Source organism: Micromys minutus (genome assembly GCF_963924665.1).
Source record: "Micromys minutus genome assembly, chromosome: 14".
Taxonomy (NCBI): Eukaryota; Metazoa; Chordata; class Mammalia; order Rodentia; family Muridae; genus Micromys; species Micromys minutus.
Window position 1 is genome coordinate 10848711 of NC_137983.1, and position 24963 is coordinate 10873673.

Here is a 24963-nt window from a genome sequence, read left to right on the forward strand (position 1 = left end):
TTTTAGACATGGACCACCATACCTGAATATTACATTACTTATTAATTTAGATTACTTCTTAATTCTATAATCCTTCCTGACTTTACTGCTTTTCACTGAGCATTACAAGGTTCCTGCTACTCATCCCCGTCTTCATGATAGCCCAAGGGTCGCTTTTTCCTTTTCAGAGCACACATCCTCCAACACATTTCACTGCTCCCTGCTCAGGCTCTGCCAGCATGACGAAGGACTCCGTCGAAGCAGTCTGGTGTTCTCATAACGTGTGATAGCATCCTCACCCAATTTCCCCATCCCTATGAAGCTCACGGCCTCACTCCCTCTCATCTGTGTTTGTTACCAACTGACCAACAGTCACTCACTGATGTCCCTGGTTTTGATCTTCATCTGCCTCCCCAGGGCTGGGTAACATCATCAGGATGTATAGAGTAACATGATGGCTTCTTCTATGCCTAAGGTCTAACTTTCACTTGTTCCCTTACCCCTTCCACCCCCTCATTTTATCTACTACTCCTCTAGCCACACCCAGTGTCCAAATTCTAAATTCTAAAGTTCCATGCAGTTCCCAGGTTCTAATTAAACCATCTTTAGCTGCCCCCTACCATCTCGGCAGATACCTTTCTCTTCTCCCTGGGCTCTCTGACCCTTGTGCTTCTCAGTCTTTCTCCCCACATATGACTTTCAAGTTTTATTTATGTTTCATTCATACCCAACCACATAGACCACAGTCTAGAGTGTCTTCTCTCCATATCTCCATGACACATTTCCTCAGCCCGTAGATGACCTTGACCAAGCCAACTGTCTTCTCCACTTCTACACCCAGGAGGCAGAGTGCTTCTGGGAAGAACTGCTCAACCATGTAATCACGGTGATAATGAAGAAACGAGTGTGGACCTTTGCCAGGCATTGGGGACATCTGGTAGTCCACCTGCACTCATTTGGTTTTAGATTGTCTTTCCATGATGCAGATGACATCGTCAGCTTGAGAATCAAGTGTCTTAAGCCAGTGTGGTATTCTAATCTTCAGACAGCAGGGACCATCTTTCTTCCACCAGTGCTTCAGGTCATGAATTCCCAGTAGTTATTACTCTGCCTTTCGAAAAGCATTTCGTACCTCATGCCCAGCTGCTCACATATCTTTCCTCCCCCACACTCTCTCACTCTATATTTTACTTGCTCTTTCATTAGGTGGCCCCTGTGAAGTCCACAATCATGCCTTGTTACCGAGTGGTTGTCTTCTTCTACCCAAACCATTATGGTAATTGGTATTATTAATTATTCTTTTTCAAAATTCTCTTTCCAGGTTAGTTATTATCTTTCCACCTAGTTATCATTGAATGTCTTTTTTTAATAGGAGGTAGAGCCTCACTTTATAACCTAGACTGGCTCTGAACTCAGTTTTCCTGCTTCTGAATCCCTAGAACAGACATGACTCATCATGCCCAAGAGCTGCTGTTAGTTTTCCTTCTTAAACTTTAATTCCCTGGGCTCATCATTGGCTCCAACCCCCTCTCCCTTTTTAATGCATAGCCATTTCTAAGGTTTCATCTAGTCCTTTATTCCCACCCAAACCCTATTGAAAAAGCAGCATAGGCAGACTCTTCTCTAGGTCTTGGAGCTACAGGAGTAGACAACAATGGTGGCTTATGGTAGGTGGGGCTTGCAGTCTCCTGGGAGAAGCAGAAAAGAAGAACTCGCGTGTGGAAATAAGAATATAAATGCATGATGCAGGTTTAGAAAACCACACCATGATCTCTTGGTGGTGAGTTAGCTAGTTAGGAAGAACTTCACTGAGAAAGTGACACAGAGCTGGGGGTCAAAGAGCTCTGGATTAACAAGGAATGGCAGAGGCAGAGTCCTGGATGAGGAAGCAACACTGTGTGGGTACCGCAGAATAGGTGAGAATAAGGCAGGCCCTGGCCGCTGACTTTGTGGTCAGGGAGTCTGCATCGTAGCTAATGCTCACTGAGGACATTATGCAAAGGAATTTAAAACATTTTTCAAACTCTTTGAGGCTTATTTCCATACGGTAATCCTTACCCACTTTGGCTATCCACTTTATGCACCTATGCAACTGTCACAATAAATGTGATTAAGACACTTTTCTCACCCAGAGTTCCCTGTTACCCTCTTCCCAGTTTTAGCATTCTATAATCCAGAATAGCTAGGAGCAGAGCTTCAGCTAGGAGCAGGGCTTCAGCTAGGAGTAGGACTTCGGGTTTCACATAGGTTAGACTTTTATTGGTTGCATATTTTTTTGGACAAGTACCTCCGGAGTACAAGACAAGTCTAAGAACACTGAGCACTGCACGTTGCCTGCCTTGATAAACAAGAATGATTGGCACCACACACAAAGCTATTTTTACCAGAGCTGGGCTCCTGAAGGCTCCCTTCTAAGTTATGCTATTTAGAGAATGTAGCTTGGTGGGCTAACGCCATAATGATTGTCATCCTGGCACCAGAAACGATTGCAGTAGCTTCTAGCTTTGGATCCTTCGTATGTGCATTGATGTTTTCGTCTACATATATATTTGTGTGAGGGAATCAGGTCATCAGGACCTGGAATTACAGACAGTTATGAGCTGTCTGTGTGGTGGGTGCTGGCAATTGAACTGGGTCCTCTGGAAGAGCAGCTGGTGCTCTTACCTGCTGAGCCATCTCTCCAGCCTTTGGGTCCTTTGTAGGTACTCTAGTCTAAGAATTTAAAGGCTTGCCTCTTTGTTGTGAACACGCTGGATATTCTGTGTCTGTCTGTGTGTCTCTGTCTCTGTCTCTCTGTCTCTCTGTCTCTCTCTCTCTCTCTCTCTCTCTCTCTCTCTCTCTCTCTCTCTCTCTCTTCTCTCCACCCCATAATTTCTAGGGCAGAGTGGATGCCCTTAGACTAAGGGCAAGATAAAATGGGAGGACTTTAAAAAAAAATAGAACACAACTAGGGAAAATAAACAGAAATTTGTTAAAATAATGTGCAGGTCAAGAGCTATTTCCTTCCAGAGACTGGCCTTGTTGGCATCGCATTCCCAAATGCATCCTTTGTGCTAGCCAGAATAAAGTTGATACTACAGTGCTGTTTTTATAAACTCAGTAGGCACTTGGGATAGATGCATTGTGGCTTCTGTACCCGGCTCCTCAGAGTCTCTGAGATGGGCAGACACAGTCACTTGCATTTTAATGTGGGAGCTGTAGTTAGCGAGCTGCCAAATCTCCCTTCATATTCCTACCTGATCTCACTGTGAAGTTACCAATGGGCAGGTAATACATTTCAAAGACCATATGGAAGATTTGTTTTACTCAGGGAAAAAATCATGAATATTTACTTTGGGGGGAAAAAAAACCACCAATGTGATAGTGAGTCATCAATTAGCGGTTATTTTAGTGAGTAACTCTATTGTATGCCATGCCCTTCACTTACATAGCATTTGTGAAGTGGTCACTATACAGCCAGGCACATAGGGGATGGACAGTGCTATAAGCTAAATAAATCATAGGCCATATCTGCTCACAGTCTAGCTGGAGAGAGACAGCTGCTTCTAGGTGACACATCCAACTGGAGATGGACATCTAGGTCATGTTTGTTGAATGCTCCCTAGAGCTTTGCTGTCTTCTACTTGCCCTTGTGGCATGTCCCTGTGGCATCTGCTATTCATGTGGAACTTCTGATACTCTTCCTACATACCCCACCACCTTGTTCTTTTCTCTTTCATGGTGAGGGACTGCCACATAACAGACCCACAGGACATCCTTAGTAAAAAGCACTAGGGAGCACATTTACACACGTGCCTTATGAAGAGAGGCTTCTGTAAAATCCAGTCGTAATTGTTCATGAGTAAATTACAATGCCCCGCCCAAAGCACAGGAGATATCTCAAGACTGGATGATGAAGAAATAATCTACGGATGAATTTTCTAAAGAAGAACCTATGAGACTGAGATCTGACAGCATCAGGAAAGGTTTAGTTAATAACACTCCAACTTTGTGAAAGACAAATTGAGGTGGTAAAGCATAAGCGTGAGCTCTGTAATCCAGCAGCTTGAAATGCAGTGCTTCCAAATTCAAAGGCAGGGCTTAACAAAGGCTACAACGGGCAAGTTGTTAAGCTCTGTGTTTGTTTGGGGCCTCTGGGAAAACTTTCATCGGCTACCTTATTTTCTACAAATTGGAAAAAAAGAGAAAATGTGTGGCAAACATCAAATGTTCTTTTGTTAATTTGTCCATTTTTTTCCTATTTCCCAACTCTTATATTTTACCTACAGGTATTTAATAGGATGGTCTGTTGAATCCTGGTTCTTTCTTCTCCATCTAGAGCCTGCAGGACTACACACGATGTATTTATGGAGAGTGGGGAAAAGGGGGCATCTTGTTAAGAGTGTTTTAAACTAAATGAATATACATTATTGTTTTTCCGCCTTGGCTGTATTATTGCTGGCACCTTTCCATCAAATGGGGACAAATACTCTGTTTAGTCACACAATGAGGTTTTGTCACAACATATGAGTCAGCACTGTTTTCTCTGGTGCACAGGTGATTCAGAGAGCCTACGAAACACCTTTTGATTGAAGAAACATTCCTGAAAGTTTCCATGCATACACAAAGGAGGAGACTGGGCAAGCTTGTCCAGATGGAGTGGGTGGTGGTATGGGATGCTGAAGACAGGGGCACTCTGTTTACAAAGGTTACCCTGCTCTGAACTCGGTGGCTGCTGATGTAGAGGTCTCTAGGAGACTGCCACACCATCCAAGGAGAGAAGGAAGAGTCAAGTCTGAACAAAAAGCAAAAGGGAAGGAAAGCAGCTGGCAAATCAGAAAGGAAGGGGTTGTAAGGATTAGAATGGGCAGGATTTAAAGACCAACTGTTATCAGGTTAAGGAAACCCTTGGATTGAGCACAGGTCCCCAATTGGGGGGGGGGGGCTAAAGAAAGGACTGAAGGGGCTGAAGGGGTTTGGAACCTCATAGGAAGAACAACACTATCAACCAACCAGACCCCACAGAGATCCCAGGGACTAAACCACCAACCAGAGTACACATGGAGGGACCCATGGCATATGTAGCAGAGGATGGCCTCACAGGTCATCAAGAGGAGAAGAGGTCCTTGGTCCTGTGAAGTCTTGTTTCCCCAGTGTAGGCAAGTGCTAGGGCATTGAGGTGGGAGTGAGCAGGAGTGGGAGCATCTTCTAAGAAGCAAGGAGAAGGAGGTAGGGGGATAGGAGAAAGGGGATTACTTTTTAAATGTAAATAAATAGAATATCCAATAAATAAAAGAAAAAAAAAAAAAAAAAAAAAAAAACAAAAGGTAGTATCAGACTTCCTGAGCAGTGGAGTCTCCAATTAAACAATCTAAGAAATATCTCATTTGCCAAAAACCAGTGGAGTACTGTTGGTAGAATACACATGTACACAAAACTTATGGATTTTGACTAATGCACCCTTGGGCAGTGGTATCCACTGTCTCTGAGGCAGCAGGGTCAAGAGTAGTTCCGGCATGGTCCTCTCACTTCTTCCAGCCCCACTGGTCCTGTCTCTCACAGATGTTTCAAGGACAAGCAACAGTGACACCACCCAAAGGGATGAGCTGTCATAAACCAAGATACATGGCAGCACATCTTCAGAAGAGTAGAGCTTGTGATTGACAAGGGGAAACCTCACTTCACTGTGCGTTACCGTGGACTTAATGTAGAAGAGTCTTAGGACTATTTCTAGCTACTTACTGGATGGAACAAAATACACATCTGACTTGTTGGATTGCTGCAGATAACCACTAGACACAACAGAGGGGACATGCTACATAAATATCTATCCATCACCATTCTATCAACCACACCAACATGAGACCCTCCAAAGAATCGTAGGCTTTGTTAAGTTTTTGACATAAAGGGTACGCATTTATCAAAAATGGGCTTTTCCAATTAAATAAATAACTATAAGGCCCCATATGCTACATGTATACCATATATGTTGGTGATATATAAGTAATTTTTATCACACCTTCCCTAAATAGTCTGTTGTTCTGATTACAAATAGTTATAGGGGCTAGCGGTGTAGTTCAGTTGGTATAGCACTTGCTTAGCACATGTGTTTATCTTGGGGATGGTTCTGAGCACTGAGCTCAGAGGTTATGGTGTCAGAACTCTAAGGTGTAGGCAAGAGGATCACAAGTTTAAAGATCATCCTCAGCCTCATAGTGAGCTTAAGACCAGTCAGGCTGTAAGACTTTGTCTCAAGAGAAAGAGTATGGCTTAAAAACATGTTTAAATGGTCTTGTACCATGGCCATGAAATTATTTTAAAAGTCCATTTAATATACAGGTGTCTTAGTCAGGGTTTCTATTCCTGCACAAACATCATGACAAAGAAGCAAGTTGGGGAGGAAAGGGTTTATTCAGCTTACACTTCCACATTGCTGTTCATCACCAGAGGAAGTCAGGACTGGAACTCAAGCAGGTCAGGAATCAGGAGCTGATGCAGAGGCCATGGAGGGATGTTGCTTACTGGCTTGCTTTCTCTGGCTTGCTCAGCCTAATTGGTATAGAACCCAGGTCTACCAACCCAGGGATGGCACCACCCACAATGGGGTGGGTCCTCCACCCTTGATCACTAGTTGAGAAAATGCCTTACAGCTGGATCTCATGGAGGCATTTCCTCAACTGGGGCTGCTCTCTCTGTGATAACTCCAGCTTGTGTCAAGTTGACACAAAACCAGCCAGTACAACAGGTAAGTTACTGTTGGCAACTTATTAAATACAAATGTTCACAAAGGTTGATCATTGGAAAAGGTGTATTCTAGGGATTTGTTACTACAGTCTTTTAAAGAGAAAAAAAAAATCACAAAGCTGTATAAAGGAACACACACATTATGAAAGATTTCCTCTCTAGATATAATTGCTAGACAAGTTGAAAACAGGTCTGTTATATGAATTTGCTCACTGAATTAGAACATTAGTCCTGGAAAACCTTAGACCTTGTTCATAAAGGTATTTCCTTATGCAAGATTTGAAAGGGAATCTAAGAGAAGGCAACCCATTGCCAAGGATTAGTGGTGCAGAACCAATATAAAGAGCCTATGGCTGCTCCTGCCTAGATGGGGCTGGTTAGAATCTCTTGTCACTGAGTTGAAGTTCCAGTACTTGGGACATAAAGTGAAGACTGTAACTGTAGTTGTGTCCTTCATGAGGTGATCATACTTGTAGCACATATTTAGTGTCTCTTAGTTCTCATGCTAAAGCAATGGCTCAAAATCATTTGGGTCTCAATAAACATAAACCTTTAAATGAACACAGGGAAACATCCTTAGATGCATGCCAACAGGGAAGAAACCTGAGAAGAGAATACACACTGGAAAGGTTATTGTAAAGCCTTCATGCTGCTAAGCCAGTGTCCAAGACAGACTTTTTGTATTGGCTATATTTTACTTACATTTCAAATGTTATCCTTTTCCTAGTTTCCCCTCTTCACCCCCTATCTCATTCCCCTTCCCCCTACTCCTATGAAGGTGTTCACCTCCCTACCCCCTCTTACATCCCTGCCCTGGCCCTGACATTCCCCTACACTGGAGCATCAAGCCTTGGCAGGACAAAGGGTCTTCCCTCCCACTGATGCCCAACAAGGCCATCCTCTGCTACACATGCAGCTGGAGCCATGGGTCTGTCCATGTGTACTCTTTGGATGGTGATTTAGTCCCTGAGAGCTCTGGTTGGTTGGTGTAGTTCTTATGGGGTTGTAAAACCCTTCAGCTCCTTCAATTCTTTCTTTAACTCCTCCATTGGGGACCCTGACTCAGTTCAATGGTTAACTGTGAGCATCAGCCTCTGTATTTGTCAGGCTCTAGCAGAGCCTCTCAGGAGACAGCTGTATCAGGTTCCTGTCGGCATGCACTTCTTGGCACCAGCAATATTGCCAAGACAGATTTTTAAAGGGTTCTCATGGAGACAGCCAAGTATGGTAGCATACGTTTATAATACCAGCACTCTGGAGGCTAGACAAAAGGGTTGTTGTTACTTTGGGGCTAGCCTGGGCTATACAGTGAGATACTGTGCCAAAAGAGCAAACAGGAGAAAGAAGGATTATTGCAGTGGTCAGGATGCTTATTTTGGCATTTATTACCTCTTACGTCATCCTTCCTAGAGTTCACAGTCCACCTAAGGCTGGTCCAGAGCACTTCTAGTTGCTCTGCCTTCTGTGCTTCTAGCATTAGAATGTATTTCCCCCATTTTACTCTTCACAAAAGCAAAATATTTGTCCCATTCATTTGTAGTATAACAGAGGAAAATTCAAAATTTCTAGCCCCGATCTTTGTCTATGTGTACAGTGTCTACCTATGTACACACAAGCCTGTGTGGATACACACACCCATCTTGTACCTGTGGAGGCCAGAGGTCGACACTGGGTGTCCCTGCCTTAACTTTTGGGACAGTCTCTCAGTGGGGCGGACATCTTCCTGTTTCTGTTGCCCAGTGCTGAGATTTTTTAGCTCACACCAGCACACCCAACCTTCTACATGGCTTCTGTGGCTCTAAGTCTGGTCTTTATTCTGCAGTAACCACCTCATGCCTGAACTATCTTCCTAGCTCCTCACAGTCAATTGTTAATGTTAACTTGATAATCTATACTGTGATTTCTGCCCATTTAAAATTCTTGTTTTTAACCCTATCTCAATCCCATCTCCCAACATTTTCTTTGTATATATGATTTAAAGCCTCCTCAAGTCAGAGTAAAACCATCTGGATATATCCATAGGTCAGAGCTCTTCCCAGTCCCCAGGAAGAAATGCTCAGAGGATCCCATGGAGCATGGAGGAGTTTTATTGGAGGATTAACTCCTTAGCTATGTACAAGTTCAGTGACTGTTAGCATGCCAGTGTTGAGGTCTGCAAACCAGGGAGAGATATGATACTTTCACAAAAGTATTGAATTATTTTTATGTACATGCATGAATGCCTGCATGCAGAAGGGGCCTCAGATCTCCTGGAACTGGAGTTACAGGCAGTTGTGTTCCACCTGATGTGGGTTTTGGGAAACAAATCTGACTACCTTGGTCTTTCTACAAGAGTGGCAAATACTCCTAACTACTGAGCTATTGCTCCTGCCCCATTATTTAAAAAAATATTATTTTTTGTGCATATGCACATGAGAACCAAAGCATGGATGTGGACTAAGAGGTCTGTATACAGTATTGGAAGCTGGTTCTCTTTCCGTTGTTGGGATAGAGAGATTAAATTCAGGTTGGGGACTGAACTTGGGTCGTCTATCATGCTTAGCAAGTGTTTTTACCTGGGAGCCATCTTGCCAGCTCGGGGAATAATAGTCTCAACACACTTTCTTAATTGTAAAACAGGCCAGGACCAATTTTACGTTCAGATTTTCTTCCTAGTTCTGGGAACTCCATAAAGTCTCATGGCTGGCACAGTGAATGAGTCTTTGTGCATACACAGCTTCCCAACCGGCCAAATGCAATTAACTCGCTGCTCTGGAGTTGGGAGAGCAGTTTTTCCCATGCACTCTTTCAGAGGGCGGCTGATTATTTTGCAAGGGCAAAGCCTGTAATAAAACTATCAAACTCATTATGAGCCTCGGGATATTAGTAGCTCTCAATAAAGCAAAGAATAACTGAATAACGTCCAATAGGGGCATTCACCACACTCTAGGCTACAGCTAGAATTAAGAACACAATGAGGGCCTTCCTGCAGCCAAGGGGCTGAGATCATCAAGGACAGAGGATAGGCAGGGTTTCTGGGAGGAGAAATGGGATGGACTCCGAAGTTAAGGTGGAAGACAGAAATCCCAGGGGGAGATGTGAGGAGGAAAGGACTTTGGAACTTTAAGATTAAGGTCTACAACCTGAGATGAAGTCTGCGACTAATTTCCTTATGTGGGATCATCCAGTACCTCTGAACTGCAGACCTTTCTCTTAGGTTCCTCCCAAGCCCAGGGTTCCCTAAGCACAGCGATCAAGGCAGTGGCTGGCCAGGGGAAGAAATGATAAGGGGAGATAAGAGAACAAACAGGAGAATTGTTAGGACACAGATTAAATCCTATCCCTGGGTTAATCTTCACTGTTAGCTTGATTCCAGATGTTAACATGGTGCTTCTAGAGTTTCTAGAGTTCTGGATTTTTAAGTTGAAAGGACGATCTGTTTTGAATGTGGGTTATACCATCACATAGGCTAGGGGTTCAGACTGAATAAAAAGAAGAAAGGGTAGCGGCATTGGCTGATTTTGTGTCAACTTGACACAAGCTGGAGTTATTACAGAGAAAGGAGCCTCAGTTGAGGAAATGCCTCCATGAGATCCAGCTGTAAGGCATTTTCTCAACTAGTGATGGGGGTAGCACAGTCCACTGTGGGTGGTGCCATCCCTGGGCTGGTAGACCAGCCATGGGTTCTATAAGAAAGAAAGCTGAGCAAGCCAGGGGAAGCAAGCCAGTAAGTGACATCCCTCCATGTCCTCTGCATCAGCTCCTGCTTCCAGTCTCGACTTCCTTTGAGATGAACAGCAATATAGAAGTATAAGTTGAATAAATCCTTTCCTCCCCAACTTGCTTCTTGGTCATGATGATTTGTGCAGGAATAGAAACCCCGACTAAGACAGTTACTGAGGCCCAACATCCATCTCTCTGCTGCCTGATTGCAAATGCTTCCTCACAATCCTGAAGCCACATTTTCCCTGCCTCTACAGGTTGTCCCCTCAACCTGTGAGCCCAAAGAAACTCTTCCTTTAAAAGGAAAAAAAATTATCCCAGTATCAACAGGTCAAACTTGAGACTTGAAGGATGGTTCACAGGAAAGCTGGTGTGCCATAAGGCATGCAATAACTTCCCTCTGTAGGGAACAGAACTTCCTGTATCCACAGAGAGCATGGGCTCACATTCTCCAGGCAGGAGGACTGTCCACTCACACCCTCTTTGGGACTCAACCCTGATCCTAGCAGTAACAAACTACAAGTCTGGCAGAGACTATCCTTCTGGGTACAACACAGACTCCAATCTGTCTTCTGAAACACAGAAGAGCAAGGACTGAGCCCCACTGACTCTAGAGCTCTGTTCAAGGCTTGAAATAAATATTCTTAATCGGTATTCCCAAACACCCAAGCATCCTTTATTCCCTGTGCCTCTGAGCATTTGATTAAAGCCATTCAAATTCACAGTCAAGGACATCAACCAAGTAAGGCTTTGGTTTTCATTGTAGTAATGAAAAACATTTATCCATCTGAAAAAAAAATGCACTTAATCACTGGAGTAAGTTAAACAGCTTTTCCTCTTTCCTGGTTCAGCCGCCCATTCTCACAAAGTGGAGTTGCATACCCAACATTCCACATGTGAAGTGGTTCGGCCACTCACACTAACACCACTGGACCTCTGTGACCCAGATCTGAAGGGATTCTGTAACTCAAGCTCCACCTGACTTAATTCGTATTAAGAGAGTAACAATGCCTTCCTTTATCATCGACCCCATTTATGGCTTATAAAACATTCAACCCTCAGAAGCCCCCTGTGCTCTGGGGTTGGGGCAGGCCTATGGGATTCTGCCCATGTGACCCTGGAAGAAGCAATTTGAAGCTGCTGGCCCTGGCCCAGGGAGCTTCTTGCTGGACTCAAACCTTCAGATTTCCAGCCCAGGGCTCCAGCAACGTGTTCACAGTGACCACTGAGGACACACCTCAGCTTAGCTAAGCTGTCTAAAGGCCAGACATATTTAGATTTAAACTGCATACATTTCTTAGTAATCACTTCGGTGGTTTGGGGCAAAAGTATAGACCTGAATTGCTTTCTAGCTGATTCTATTATATATATGTAATATATTGATATATATATATATCAATTCTCAGCAAGCCTACATGTCTCTCAGTATGACAATATGGCAAACAGTTAGAAACAAAATCAATTTGCAGTTGAGATAGCTCAGTGGCTAAGAGCACTGGGTATTCCTCCAAAGGGCACAGGTTGGATTCCCAACACCCATATGACTGACATCTCTAAACCATCTCTAACTCTGCAAAGCATCTGATGCTCTCTCCTGGCCTCAGCAGGCACCAGGCATGCAAGCAGACACACAGCTAAATATAGGCAAAACTCCAGTATGCACAGATAAGTCAATGATTAAAAACAATAACCAGTTGGAAATAGAAATTTCCTGGTTTCCCACACAGCTTCTCCCTGCTGTGATGGGCAAAGACCTTGTAGGCCCAGAATAAGCACCAGGTGTTTTTAGTGATTACCTGGGCAGTCAGGCCTAGCCAAGCTATAAACACAACAGAGAGCTGATTCTATTAACTAACTGGAAAATTATTTATAAGGTGATTCGTGTCAGTTTAATACCAATTTCTCTAGTAGAAAAAGTTCAAGGCCAGGTTTCTACCTTCCAGGCACCTAGCAAGGCAAGGCACTGAAATTCATATGAGGCAAACCAGAAAGGGTACAGACTATTCCCTGGGCTTAGCCAAGACCTGGAGGATGAAGAAAAGAGACACCACAGTTTTCTCAGCAGCAATAATGGCTTCGCTGTGGAAAGTAAGTGTAGAAGTAAATTGTCATGTGTTGTGATACATTTTCACAAAGCTCTTCTACTGTGTCTGTTGTGAGTGCCATCCTGAGAACTCTGATGTTGGCATACAATCCAAAAACTCAGTTTAACAACTGGGCTTTCCAGACTCTAGAATCTCCAGAGAAATGTGAAAAGCATTTTGGGATAGATGGCCCATTCCGTGGGAGGCAAAACCGAGCACTCACATGAGAAAGGGGGGTGACAGAACACAGCCTCGAAGCTGGCATGAGATGCCCGTCACAGGCAAGAGTAAGCTAAAAGTCTAAAGTGGCACCATGTACAAACCCCATGGGGAAATGCTAAGCCCCCATGAAGGCAAAGATAGGCAAGAGGCCAGATGCTTTCTGGAAATGAATCTCAGGTTTCTGGAAAGTATGCTGGAGTCGAGGAACACTGGTTACTTTTGAGACATCTCTGTAGACTCCAACAGAGATGAGATCACCTAGGGTTGTCCAAAAGCTTGAAGTTAAAAAAAAAAAAAAATAACACACACTCACACACAGAGGCAGAGGGGGGATGAGAGGGAGGGAGGGGAAAGAGAGGAGGGAGGAAAGGAGAGAGAGTCAGAGAGAGACTCAGAGAGAGAGAGAGAGACAAAGAGGGAGAGGGAAAGGAAGGGAGTGGGGAGGGAAGGGGAGAGAGAGAGAGAGAGAGAGAGAGAGAGAGAGAGAGAGAGAGAGAACAAACAAGGATAACTAAGCCTTTCCCCCCATAATTGGGCTACTAGCAGAAGTAGCAGTAGACAGGATGGGCCATTCCACTTAGAATAACACAGAAATATAGAATCCGAGAGTCACAGCAGCCAGCCAACAGGCGGTAAATGGAATCGGTTCTAGATTTAAGCTGCCCACTGTCATCCCATAAGCATGCTCCAAGTAAAGCCTAGAGAGAGTCAAGGAGCTTCCTCTGCTAATAATAGAGAAGATGGGCTTTGCATCTGTCCCCATGGTGACTGTGTGAGCATCAGTCCCCATGGTGGCTGTGTGCCTACTGTCCTTGCAGAGGAACTGAACCTTTGGGGAAAAGGCATCAGTCAGACTCAGTGCAGTACCCACGGCCACAAGTATGCCTATGCTTGTTAAATCAGGTGTAGCTGTGTGGGGGGGTATACGTGTGCACATGTATATATGTGTGTATGTATGTATGCATGCATGTATACATGGATGTATTCTTACATGTAGAGAATATTCCTTTAATGATCTCAGGAGGACCATCTGAAGTAGCCAAGTCTCCAAACTCTGACCTTGTGTGAATTGGGTGAGCCCCATCAATGTACAACTCTGGAGCCCATTACTCCAACCCACTTATATCTTCAAGAAACAAACCTTTCCCCTTTGCTTCCCCTCTGACTATCTACAGCCTCCAGTCCTCAATGGAAGGAAAGGGCTAGGATTACTCTTAAGTATCTGTTACAGGATACTAAAGTATCCTTCTTTTCCCTGTCTTCTTCTTTTCGCTGATCACAAGGTCCACTGTAGCGACCCATCCTCTAAAGATGCCCTTCCAGCGCAGGCTCCACATACGCCCATCGAGAGGTGAAGTACTACAGGACAGATTCCTTTCATTTATATCCCTCTGACAGCGCCGGTGCCTTGCAATGGTAAATAAGGTTCACACACCGTGGTCTTGGGCTTGGGCATTTACTCCTCTTCCTGTTTTAAGTGTATACAATGGAAATTAATCTCTCTGGAGTGTCCAATTGTGCCCTGGGATAGAGCCAGGAAGCGTTGCATCAAGCAGGTGTGCCTCATTTATATGCAATGCCTGACAATCAAATCAATTGCCCGGGAGTGTTTTAAATGCCTCCCTTCGCTTCCTGTCCAAAAGTAATAATCGATCACCTCGTCCTAGCACGTCTCACTCCTAGGCACTTGGCCACCACACTGCTTCTTCTGCTCTGGTGATTATCACCTTGTCAGGCACCACCCTAAGAGACTCCTTCCTCCTTGATTTGCTTCCAAACCATAAGCCCATGTAGCTTGCATACACGCCTTGTTGTTATAATCATCTGACTCTCCAGAAGCCGATGGAAAACATACTCCAGAGGCTGGGGATACAGTTCAGTTCACAGAGTGTCTGCCTGGGTTCAAATCCCTAGGACTGCAAACAAAACAACACATCATGTTGTTCAGGGTGATTCTGAACTCTTGAGCAAAACTCGCATAGCTTTTCAGGATGTTCTGCATTCCGAGCCCCCAGCTTACTGTCCTCCTGGCTTCCCCTCTCCCTCTGCGCTCTTCCATATGTCCCTTACTGACTTCTTGCTGTTTTCATAAAACCTCTGTGGCTTCCAATGCTGTCTTCCTTCCCTTTCCCATCTGGAAAGACCCTAACTACCTAGGAAGTCTTGGTTAAAAGGCCCCAACATCACCCCAAACTCTATATTTCAGGTGATTGCCTTTTGTGTATGCCCATCCCTCCACTGGATGATAAAATCTTAGGATGTCAACTTTTATTGAATAAATCAATGAGTTAATGCATGGATAGGAGATATACTCGAGAGAGTTGGGGTTGAAATACAGACGTGGGAACACTGGGGTAACTGGTGCAGTCACAGGGAAACCCAGTTACTCATAAAGAACACAGTAGCTTACAAATTAGAAGACCAAGGCTAGAATACCAAGAAGGTACAAGACGAGCACTCGGAGAAAGACTGGATATTAAAAACAAGGTCCAGACTGGAGAGATGGCTCAGTGGTTAAGAGCTATAGAAAACCTGTGGTGGGTTCCCAGCACCCACATGGCAGCTAGCAGCCATGTATAGCTCCAGTTTCAGAGGATCTGAAAACCTCTTCTGGTCTCCTTAGACACAGCATGCATGCAACACAGACGTACACATGAAATAAAAAACAAATAAATCTTAAGAGAAGAAAGGTATAACTAAAGGCACAATATCCCAAAGAGTAATTGATGCAGAGAAAGTTCTAAAAGGAGGAAAAGAAATATAAAGATTGTCAGAATCAAAACGCGGAGTTGCTTGATCAACCCTAAGAAAATGAACATAGCCGCAAAGTCATGAAGGACAGATTCTTAACACATGATCCTCTGAGAACTGTCATAGCACAAACTTCTAAAACTGTACAAAGTATGCAATAAGGATGTTTACCCAGCAGTTCTGTGGAATCTTAGGCGGAAGCCATTCCTGTCAGTAATAACTGTGATTGAGGATTACATCTGAACGCCCGATGTAATCCTTCCCATCTGGGGTTTTAAACCTTCTCTTACCTTAACCTTTTATGTGCTCATTGCTTAATATTCCCAGTGAAACGAAGTCAGTCCAAAATAGATATCACTTTTTTTTTTCTTTGTAGAATCTCTCCCTGATTGCTTTTTCTTTTGATTGGCAAATTTATCCTGAGCTAGTAACACCACAGTGGAATAGAAGAATTATTGAATCATTGTGAAAGGACATTTGGGTAAAAACAACAAAACAACAGAATGGTATTATGTAAATGGAATCTATATAATATACATACATACATACATACATACATACATACATACATACACACACCTTTTTATTAAGATAAATTTTGATAAAGCCCCATGGCTGTTGTTTTTAATAACAGATACTGATCACCTAGGTCATCCTTTGCTACACTGTCTGGAAAAAAAAAAAAAAAAAACACACTTTTTGAGTCAATCTTTTAACAATAAGATAGCCTTTTCCAGTTTAGATTTTCAAGGCATAGAGCAATACCAACTCAATGAGACTGTAGGTTTTTATAGGGCAAGAATTGAGGCTTGGTCCAGAAAAGAGACTAGATATATTGGAAAAAGAGTAGCTGAGTTTCTTATATTTGAGCATGAGGCTTTGTAATCTCATATTAGCAGCTGCCCCAGATCTTCCTGCAAGGAGGAAGCCAATGGCAAACATGGCCGACAGATCATAGCAGTCACAAATGGGGTAGATCCTGTTTGCAGCTCACTGTTTCCTGTGCGTGGTTAAAGATGTAACCAGCATCCTTTCTGCTCCAGCTACCTGCTGCCACACCTCCTCTGTCATTATGGATTAACACTCTGGAACCATAATCCAAAACCAACTCTTTCTCCCAAAAGTCACTTTTGATCATGGTGTTTTATCACAGCAAGGAGAGTTAACTAATACAGCCACACCTTGCTATTTTAAAGGAAAATAAACCTGGTAGAAATATTTCTACTTTAGTTTCATTTCTGTTGCTGTGACAGATACCCAGCCAAAAAGTAGAACAGAGAAGGAAAAGGTTTATTTAACTTACAACCTCACACTCAGCTAGGTTTCTCTCTCTCTTTTTTTTTTAATACTATCCAGTACCCTCTACCTAGGGAGTGGTGCCACCCACAGTGGGCTGTGTCTTTCTACATCAATTAACAAATTAGACAGTTCCCCAAAGACATGCCCAGAGACTAACATGATCTAGTTATTCCTCGTTAAGATTCTCTTCCCAGGTTACTCCAGGTTATGTCATGCTGACTGTTGTTTCAAGTCCTAAGCTCATTTCCCTTTGTTTACCTCTAATGGGATAGAATCCAACCTCCTTTGTTTGTAGTTTAATTCATCACTGTGAAGGGAATACTTTGTGTCCCTTATGCCCTGCCCATTGTCTTGTTACACCAAATCTCCCTTTGAATAAGGCTGCATGAGCTCTCTATAGCTTCCATAAAAGATTTACCACAGTTTTAGAAACTTTAGACATACTCATCATCTTATTGTTCTGTGGTTTGGAAATTTACCATGTTTTAGTTCCCTTTCTGTTGTAAAATATTCTGATCAGAAGCAACCTGGGGAGGAAAGGGTTTGTTTGGCTTTGACGACCAAAGTCTATCATCACAGGGCAGGAACTCAAAAAGAAGCTTAAAGCAGAAACCATGGGGACCATGCAGGCTGGCTCCATTGTTGGCTTATTCTCTGATTCATATTCAGCTACATTTTTATACAGCTCAGGCCCTCTTGGCTGGGAGTAGTGCCTCCCACAGTGGACTTGGCCCTCTTATATCAATTAGTAATCAAGAAAATGCCCCTATGAACCAGACCTGAAGTCTGTCTTTTCTATACAATTAGAATTGGCATTTAGAACAAAGGCTGTTCCCATTCAATATTACACTTTGACTATAGAATATATTTTATGTAATTATGGTTCATTAGAGTACATGATGCTTTTATTTATTTGCAAAGTTTTCTTAATAACAAAATTCATAGTTTTTTTTTATTTTTTTATTTTATTTATTTTTTTTTTTAAGGTCAATGCTCCACAGATATGCCCACAAGGCCAGTCTTCTCTGGGCTATAGTTCAATCACTGGTCCCTCTAAGGATGTGTAAGTTGACAATGGAAACGGATTATCTAGGCACACATGTATCTTAGTGGGCTTGATTAGGGGCACCGGTGGAGGAAGAACCTACTTTCTTGCTTTTGCAACTGTCTGTATTGGCTTGTGGGACCCTTTCATTAAAGCTGGCAGCAGCTCATGGAGTCTTGCTCAAGGCAGCACCACAGACTTCTTCCTAACCCTCTCAGGGCCCAGTGAAGACACGGGGCACACGCATGACTCACAATTATATCTTCCTATCTCAGGTTCCTTCCTGAGCACATCAGAAAGTCTTACCACGACCACGAATGGAGGCATTTTCCCACCCAGCACAGCAGGGTCTTTCTGTTCAGAGGACCCACTTCTCTGCTTAAAAGGCTCTAAACAGATTCTCGGTATTCCCAGAGAGTCTATACGACGTCAGCACTTGCACAAGGGCCTTTCCTCCTCCAAACCCAAGGAGGCCCTCTTCCTCTGCCTCTTTCAGGCCTACACACAAACACGGACTGCAATATTTGTTTGTACTCGGATTGGTTTGTCTTCGGGCACATTGCTCCAACTAGATGGTATGAGTCACGATGTCTTACTCATCCCTGCAGCTTCAGAAGCCTCGTCAGAAAACTTTGTGGGGAGGAAAACTTAATGTGATATTTTAATGCAAAAGAGACCTCAGGTGGAGGCAGAGGCAAGACCAAATATTTACAGAGCTCTGTTTGGAACATAAGTGTTAAATGGCTCCGTCTGCCTTTAATTAGTTATAGTCACATAACCAACCAACCAACCCCTATATTTTTAACTGTTCCACGGAGGTATTGTAGCAAATCTAAAAGCAACCATTTGCACCTTAATGCTGATTTTAACTATAATGTGATTGGCTGTGGAAACTGTCAGAAGTGTAAGTGTCCCTTGAGTTTTGCTAGAAAAGACAACTTGGACCCCAAATGCTTGGGTGGATTCTAAGTTAGGCAAACACTACTATCTACATAATTTCTAAATTCATACATACATGCCTAAGGAAACTAAATTAATTAGTTCAAGATTGAAAACATTTGGTTACTGCAAGTAGCCACTTAGTATTTAAGTGTTTGGAAGTTCTTGAAAAAAAAAATTATTGAAAGTTCAAATTAAACAATAGCTTAAATAGTCTTAAAATTTTCCAATTGTTTGCCAAAACGGGTGAGGAGTAGGATTTGAACACGGTCACACGAGTGTGGCAAGGTTTATTTTTTAAAATAGTCTGTTATGTACATCTAGTGTAAAACCATGGGGCACAGAAATACAACCCCAGTGACACTCCTAAGACCTACGCGCTCAGCTCCCTGTCATGAATCAGAAAGACACAGCTAAGGAAAGATCCTTGTTTCTTTCTAATCGCCACGAGGCGTAGCTGTCTGGAACAATTATGGCAGATTTTTAACGCGGTGCATCACATAGAACCAGGAAACGTAACCAGTCATGGGCTGGGTTCCTCAAAGTTGTAAATATTTTAATAGATGTACATGGGTAGCTGTAGGGAAACCAGGAACATTGCCTTAGAAGGCACAGATTGCACTTTTGTGCATTAGCTCAATGTCTGCAAACTACCTTGCTCTAATTTAGTCTCTCCTGAAAATAATTCTTTTTCCATCTTGCATATTTCATCCCGAACATTTTACTATGTCGAGTATAGTAGCAACTTAAAAAAAGTGTTTCGTATAGAAAAAAAAAAGTGTGAAAACTTCAAAAACCACTGTTTCTGCAGTGCTGTTTCCAAGTTCTTAATATAAAGCTGGAGCAAATAAAGATGACTACAGTAACCACACTTTGAACAAGTGTCTTTCAAAACAATGACAACGGAGCAATAATATTTTCTACAGGGTAAGCAGCTGATGCACCTGCAAACACTGCCTTTCCTTTTTCCCAGTTAGCTTTATAAGCCTTGGAATTTGCGATCCCAAGCTATTTTAAAAGAGGGAGACAGGCAATGCTCGGGTTTAAAAAGGATTGACTCTGCATTTAAGAAGCGTGTACCACCAATTCCAGGCCACTAGACAATTTCGTGTCAACTTGCTATGGTGGGAAATGCGACAAACTCTAAGAGCTCCGGTGACTAGGAGGCAGCTCTTAGCACCCGCTGCTTCCCACACTCCTGCAGCATCCAGACGCAGCGCCTCGGAGCGCCCCACGCCGCCTTCCGGGCAAAGGCCAGTACACCCTGTTCTCTGTCTGGGGAAACTGAGGCACCGTGATAAGAACGATCCACAGCAGGGCTAAGAGCCCAGTCTGCGTGGCGTTCTCCTCCTGGGAGATCCGGGAGGCTCTGTGCTAACGCGCAGTGGACAGCGCACTCCTGGCCTTCAGAAGGTTGTGGCACGAGCCTGGGACCCGGCTGTCCCCAACCCGCCTGTCTCCGCCCTGCATGTATTTCTAGCATCCTGCGACCAGCCAAGAGCTGGGAGCGCAGGGCACCTCCAGGCGCGTAGCCTCCAACAGCCCAGCCGTCCGAAAGTTCTGCAGCTCCGGCGGCCGCTAACCACAAACCCGGTGCGAGGCTCCCTCCTACCGAAGCCCGCCGCCCAGGCTCGCACGCCCCGTGCCTTCACTGACCTGACACCACTGCGCCACTCGGGTGGTCGCCGTGCGCCGCTCGCCATGGCCACCCGGGGAACTCTGCAGCACCGAGCGCGTACCAACCTCCGCCTCCGCCCGCGCCTCTTCTCGATGCCGGTTACGAGCCCCGCCGCCGGGAGCCGGAGCTTCCCACCTACAGGCTCCAGAGCCGGCGAAAGCCGAGCATGCCCAGTGCGGCTCCCGGCGGCGCCGAGGTCCGGTGCGCTATGCAGATCCGGGTTTTCGCCGCAGCCGCGGGCGGGGGCGGGCCGCTGCGGGAGGTGGGCTCCGCCCACCCGGATGAGCAGGGAGGTCCGCAGGGGAGCATCACGCTCAGGGAGCTCCGCCTCTGGGCGGGACCGGGCGCTCACTGGGCGGGGCTCCTGCGAGCCACCGTGACTCCTCCACCCGACTGAGTGAGTGGTGCTGGGGCCGCGTGACTGGTAATTGTCGGGGGCAGGGCGCTGCGGGCGTTGTCACCGCAACTTTCCAGAGCGTCGCGTCCCAGTGGCGTTCAAGGACACGCAGGCAAAGGCGTCTGCGAGTGTCATCCTGGATGCCACGGGCAACCAGCCCACCCACATATTAACCTACCTGGTCTTGTCACACCGCCTCGCGAGCAGGAGCATCTGGGGCCTCCTAGGCGGCCGCGCTGTCACAGCAAAAGCACAGTGGACGCCTCGAAGTGACACGGATAAGACACAGCAGGGTGTTCGCGGTGGATTCTGAATGGTGGGGTTCCGGGAGAATTTATAAAACTGACTCTTAAAATTATTTGCAGTTTCGACGTTCTCGCTAATGAGCAGTTAAGTTGTTTTGATGGAAAAATAAGTATCTTAAAAATATTTTAACATCTACATAAGTTTTCTGTGAACAGTCCTGTAATATTAGTGGATTTCTTCCCCATCCTTCCCCACCCATTTAAATATTATCTATCTCCCTCTCATCGATCTTTCTATCTAATCTATCTACTTACCTATCTACCTATCTTTCTATCTATCATCTATCATTCATTTTAGGGAGATCTTGTCAGTTTCTGGGACAGTGACAGTTTCCTCCTCTTGGGCTCTTCTATCCCGCCCCCCTCCAGCCACGCCCCACACCGTTTTTTTTTTTTAACTCCAGTAGCTCCGCCCCCACACTGCTGTTGGTCTTAGGCTGCTGGAAAAGCACGGAGAGTTGGATTGAGCAAATTAACGCTCCTGAAGTGGCTCTGGCTGTCACACCGGGTGCATTGCACTCTGACTCAGGGACAGCTGTCAAGAAGACAGGAAGCTATTTACGTGATAGCAGTCCACCCCTTTCTCTGTGACTGGCAAACCCAGAGGCAAAGTGTTGCCTGTGACCCCCAAGCCTTGAGATCGGACCGCACAAGTGGCTGCAGGCAACTGAGCATGCTCTGGACAGTGCCAGGCAGCTGCACATGGTTGCCCCTGGTATCTGACTGCCCAAGATTGAGGAGCATCAAGACATCTGGGCTCAGGAGACCAGAGGGAGCTGGGCTTGTAGCAAGCATAATATGAGTACGTGGAAAGAATGCTGGTGTTGACGGTCTCGTGTGCCGACTGATTCATGGGCTCTGGTTTCTAAGCATATCAAAACCCAGTTCTAGCCTAAAGGCCTGAAAAAATTGAAATCATACTTGAACATTAGTCTCTATAGCATCTTAGCTCAAAGAGCTTCCCTCCTCTTTCAAAAAACCTAATCTTCAAGTTATTCAGTAAGCATTCTGTACAATTGTATCTGAGAACCAAACCGAATCTCTCTTCCTTTGTTCAGGTTAGTCGTGTGTATTCTTGTAAAGTATTTTGGTATTCACTTTGGCTCTATTTCTTCTCTTTCCCGGTCCTTTTTTTTTTTTTTTCTTTTTTTTTTTTTTTTTTTTTTTCTATCACAGAACCTTTGGAATATTCCCGTTCTATCTTAGAAATACTCGCTGCAGCCTGTGTGTGAGAAGGGGTTTGTTTAAACCTCAGTGATGAAAGACTCAAGTGGAAAGAAAGGCTACAGAAACAAAGGAGTGGACATTTAAAATGAATAAACTCAGCGAGAAGGAGCAAGAGGTATAAAACTGGGGTGGGGGAGAGGAAGAAGAGGAGAAGGGAGACAGACTGCGTCTCACTGAGTTAGATAAGTTGAGTGACCAGTGAGGCTTGTTGAGATTCTAGGAAATAGCCTAAAGGCGAGTGGACCTTGGTGTCAGCCCCTTGACCCAAACCGGCCCCCGTTCAGGTTCAGTGTGGTTGGGGTCACCGTGCCTAGTGGAACTTCACCTCCTTGAAAATATGCTTATGTGCTTCCCCTCTGAATCTGGGGCCATTTTAATTCTCCCGTGGGTTTCTAGAATCTGACTTTGCTTAGGACTAGAACACTGCACACACGTGCGTATCACAAACGGGGAAGCCTGGGAACAGGTGGGCACGCTGCCTCTTCGACAGCTGTCTTGGGACTTGTATTTGAAGCTCTCCCCTCCCCAGTCTGCCTTGTGTGACATGATAACCTTTCCTCCACATCCTGCTTCTTTGTGCTCTCTTCTTTGCCCCAATCCTCTATCCTCTGGCCGCTGTCTTCTCTCCTGCTGCCCCGTGATCTCTTGTCCTTCTGAAGATGGTCAGACCCAATTGCTAGAATCTTTTCATGTGTGTCAAACAATCAAACCTGTTTTTATTGGCTGACATCTAGTGTCTGTCCTCACACGAGAGTATTTTATTTCACCTTTATCCCTAACTATATATCCCTAAGTTCAGACTTCAAATGTAAGCTAACAAAATGGCCCAGGTGGTGTGCCTCGGGAAACTCAAACCCGGTATGCCCCAAGCAAAGGTCATGAATTGTGATTGCTCTTTAGCCAGTATTTTATAGCGAGCTTCCTGGTCCCTCCATTCAGCCAGAGATCACAAATCTGGAGATTTCTAGATCTAGCCACCTGGCTTTCTTCTGCCATCCTGCTGGTCACAGTCACTCTCCACTGCCTGTTGGGATCTCTGCATAGCTCCCGTCCCTTGAGTCTTTACCCACCCAGCTCTCTTCTGCCCTCCTCTTCATCACTAGACATCATTGACCACAGTCCCCTATGTACCCTTTAACACACCCTCCTCTGTGCCTCCTTGTATTTTTCTTTCTCAGCACATTATATTACAGTATGTGTGCTCCTCATCCCTGAGGTGAGTTTCCAGCCAGTGTTCCCTAGCACTCAGTATCCTAGCCAACCCAAATGACCTGTTGTGCAAACCGTCACTGCCACATGCTTGTCACTTCTTTTGTTCCTCTGTCACCTTAATTCACCTGCCAAGTACTGAGCATTCACAAGTAGTTCAGACTGGGCACACTCTGGTCTTCCTGCAGCGACTTCCGCTTGGATACTTCATCTGTGCCTTGTCTCTTGGTTCCATTTTGACATCTGACCTTGAGTTGTTTTTTCTTTAGTTGTCTTCACTGCACTGTGAAGAAGTTGTGGCCAGGCAGGGCTGCACCTCAGCCATCTATGTTTCTAGTATCAACAGAGGTTTACCTGATGGATGAATGACAGATGTATTGAGAGGATATTGAAAGTTCGTTTCTTTAAAACAGTTCCCCTTGCAGTGTTTACGGAGATTGCAAATAACACAGTGTAAGAACAAAGTCACACCCAGTGCAGCCAGAGGAACCCAAGTGAGATCTCAGGTTTGGCCTCCCCTGCCCTGGAGATTTTCTTCACCTTCAGAAGGGATGCTCTGTGAACCATCTGGTAACGAATCCACAAATACCATCGTTTGCCATTACCCTGCTCTCTCCTGGCCCTGTATTTACAACCCTCTAATTGTCTGAAGGTCCTTGCCCTACACCCTAGAGTAGAATTGTTTTTTCTGTTTAAAGCGTGGTGCCCCAGAAAGACAAACTAACCATTTGGGAATTAATATGATTTTAATAACTTCTCTCGACATTTCAGTGACCAATGATAGACACCTAGAACTATCACCCCGGGTATGGGAACAGTCACCTGCTTCTGAATCAACTGGGGGATGTTTGATGGTGGTTAGTTTTTGTCAACTTGATACAGACTTGAGTCACCTGGGAAGAGAGAACTGCCTTCATCTCCACGCAGAGAACGACCTCCATCCAACTGGCCTATAGGTGCGCATGTGCAGCATTTTCTTGATTAGTGGTAGATGTGGGAGGGCCCAGCCCACTGTAGGCAGTGCTGCCCCCCTGAAGGCATTCCTGTTTTGTACAAGAAAGCAAGATAATCAAACCATGGAAACAAGGTTCCTCTGTGGTCTCTGAAACAGTAAGTGCCTTCATATCTCTGCCTTGAGGTCATCTTGCTTTGGCCTCCCTCATTGATGTACAGTAACCTGGAAGTCAAACCAATCTTTCCCTCCCCTTGAAGGCACCTGAATACTGCATGGTGCTTCTCTCTGGATCCAAAATTAGTCACAGACCACACCCAAATACCAGTGTCCCTGCACAGACCAAATTTAAAGAGATCCTTTATTGAACAAGGCAAATAGACAGTCACCGAATTTGAATTAGACAAAAATAGAAACAGATAGCTTTGCAGGTGTTGGTTTTAAGAGGGAA

At 44.7% G+C, this 24963-nt stretch overlaps 1 protein-coding gene across 1 annotated transcript in view; it reads right to left on the reverse strand.

Annotated features, from left to right (window-relative positions):
- The window catches only part of MFAP3L (microfibril associated protein 3 like), a 33546-nt gene extending 13122 nt beyond the window's left edge, over nt 1-20424 (reverse strand). Inside the window, exon 1 of the mRNA XM_080928296.1 lies at nt 20401-20424. The gene's annotated coding sequence lies outside the window, so the exon portion shown is untranslated. The remainder of the gene's footprint in view (nt 1-20400) is intronic.
- Nucleotides 20425-24963: the final 4539 nt, after the last annotated feature.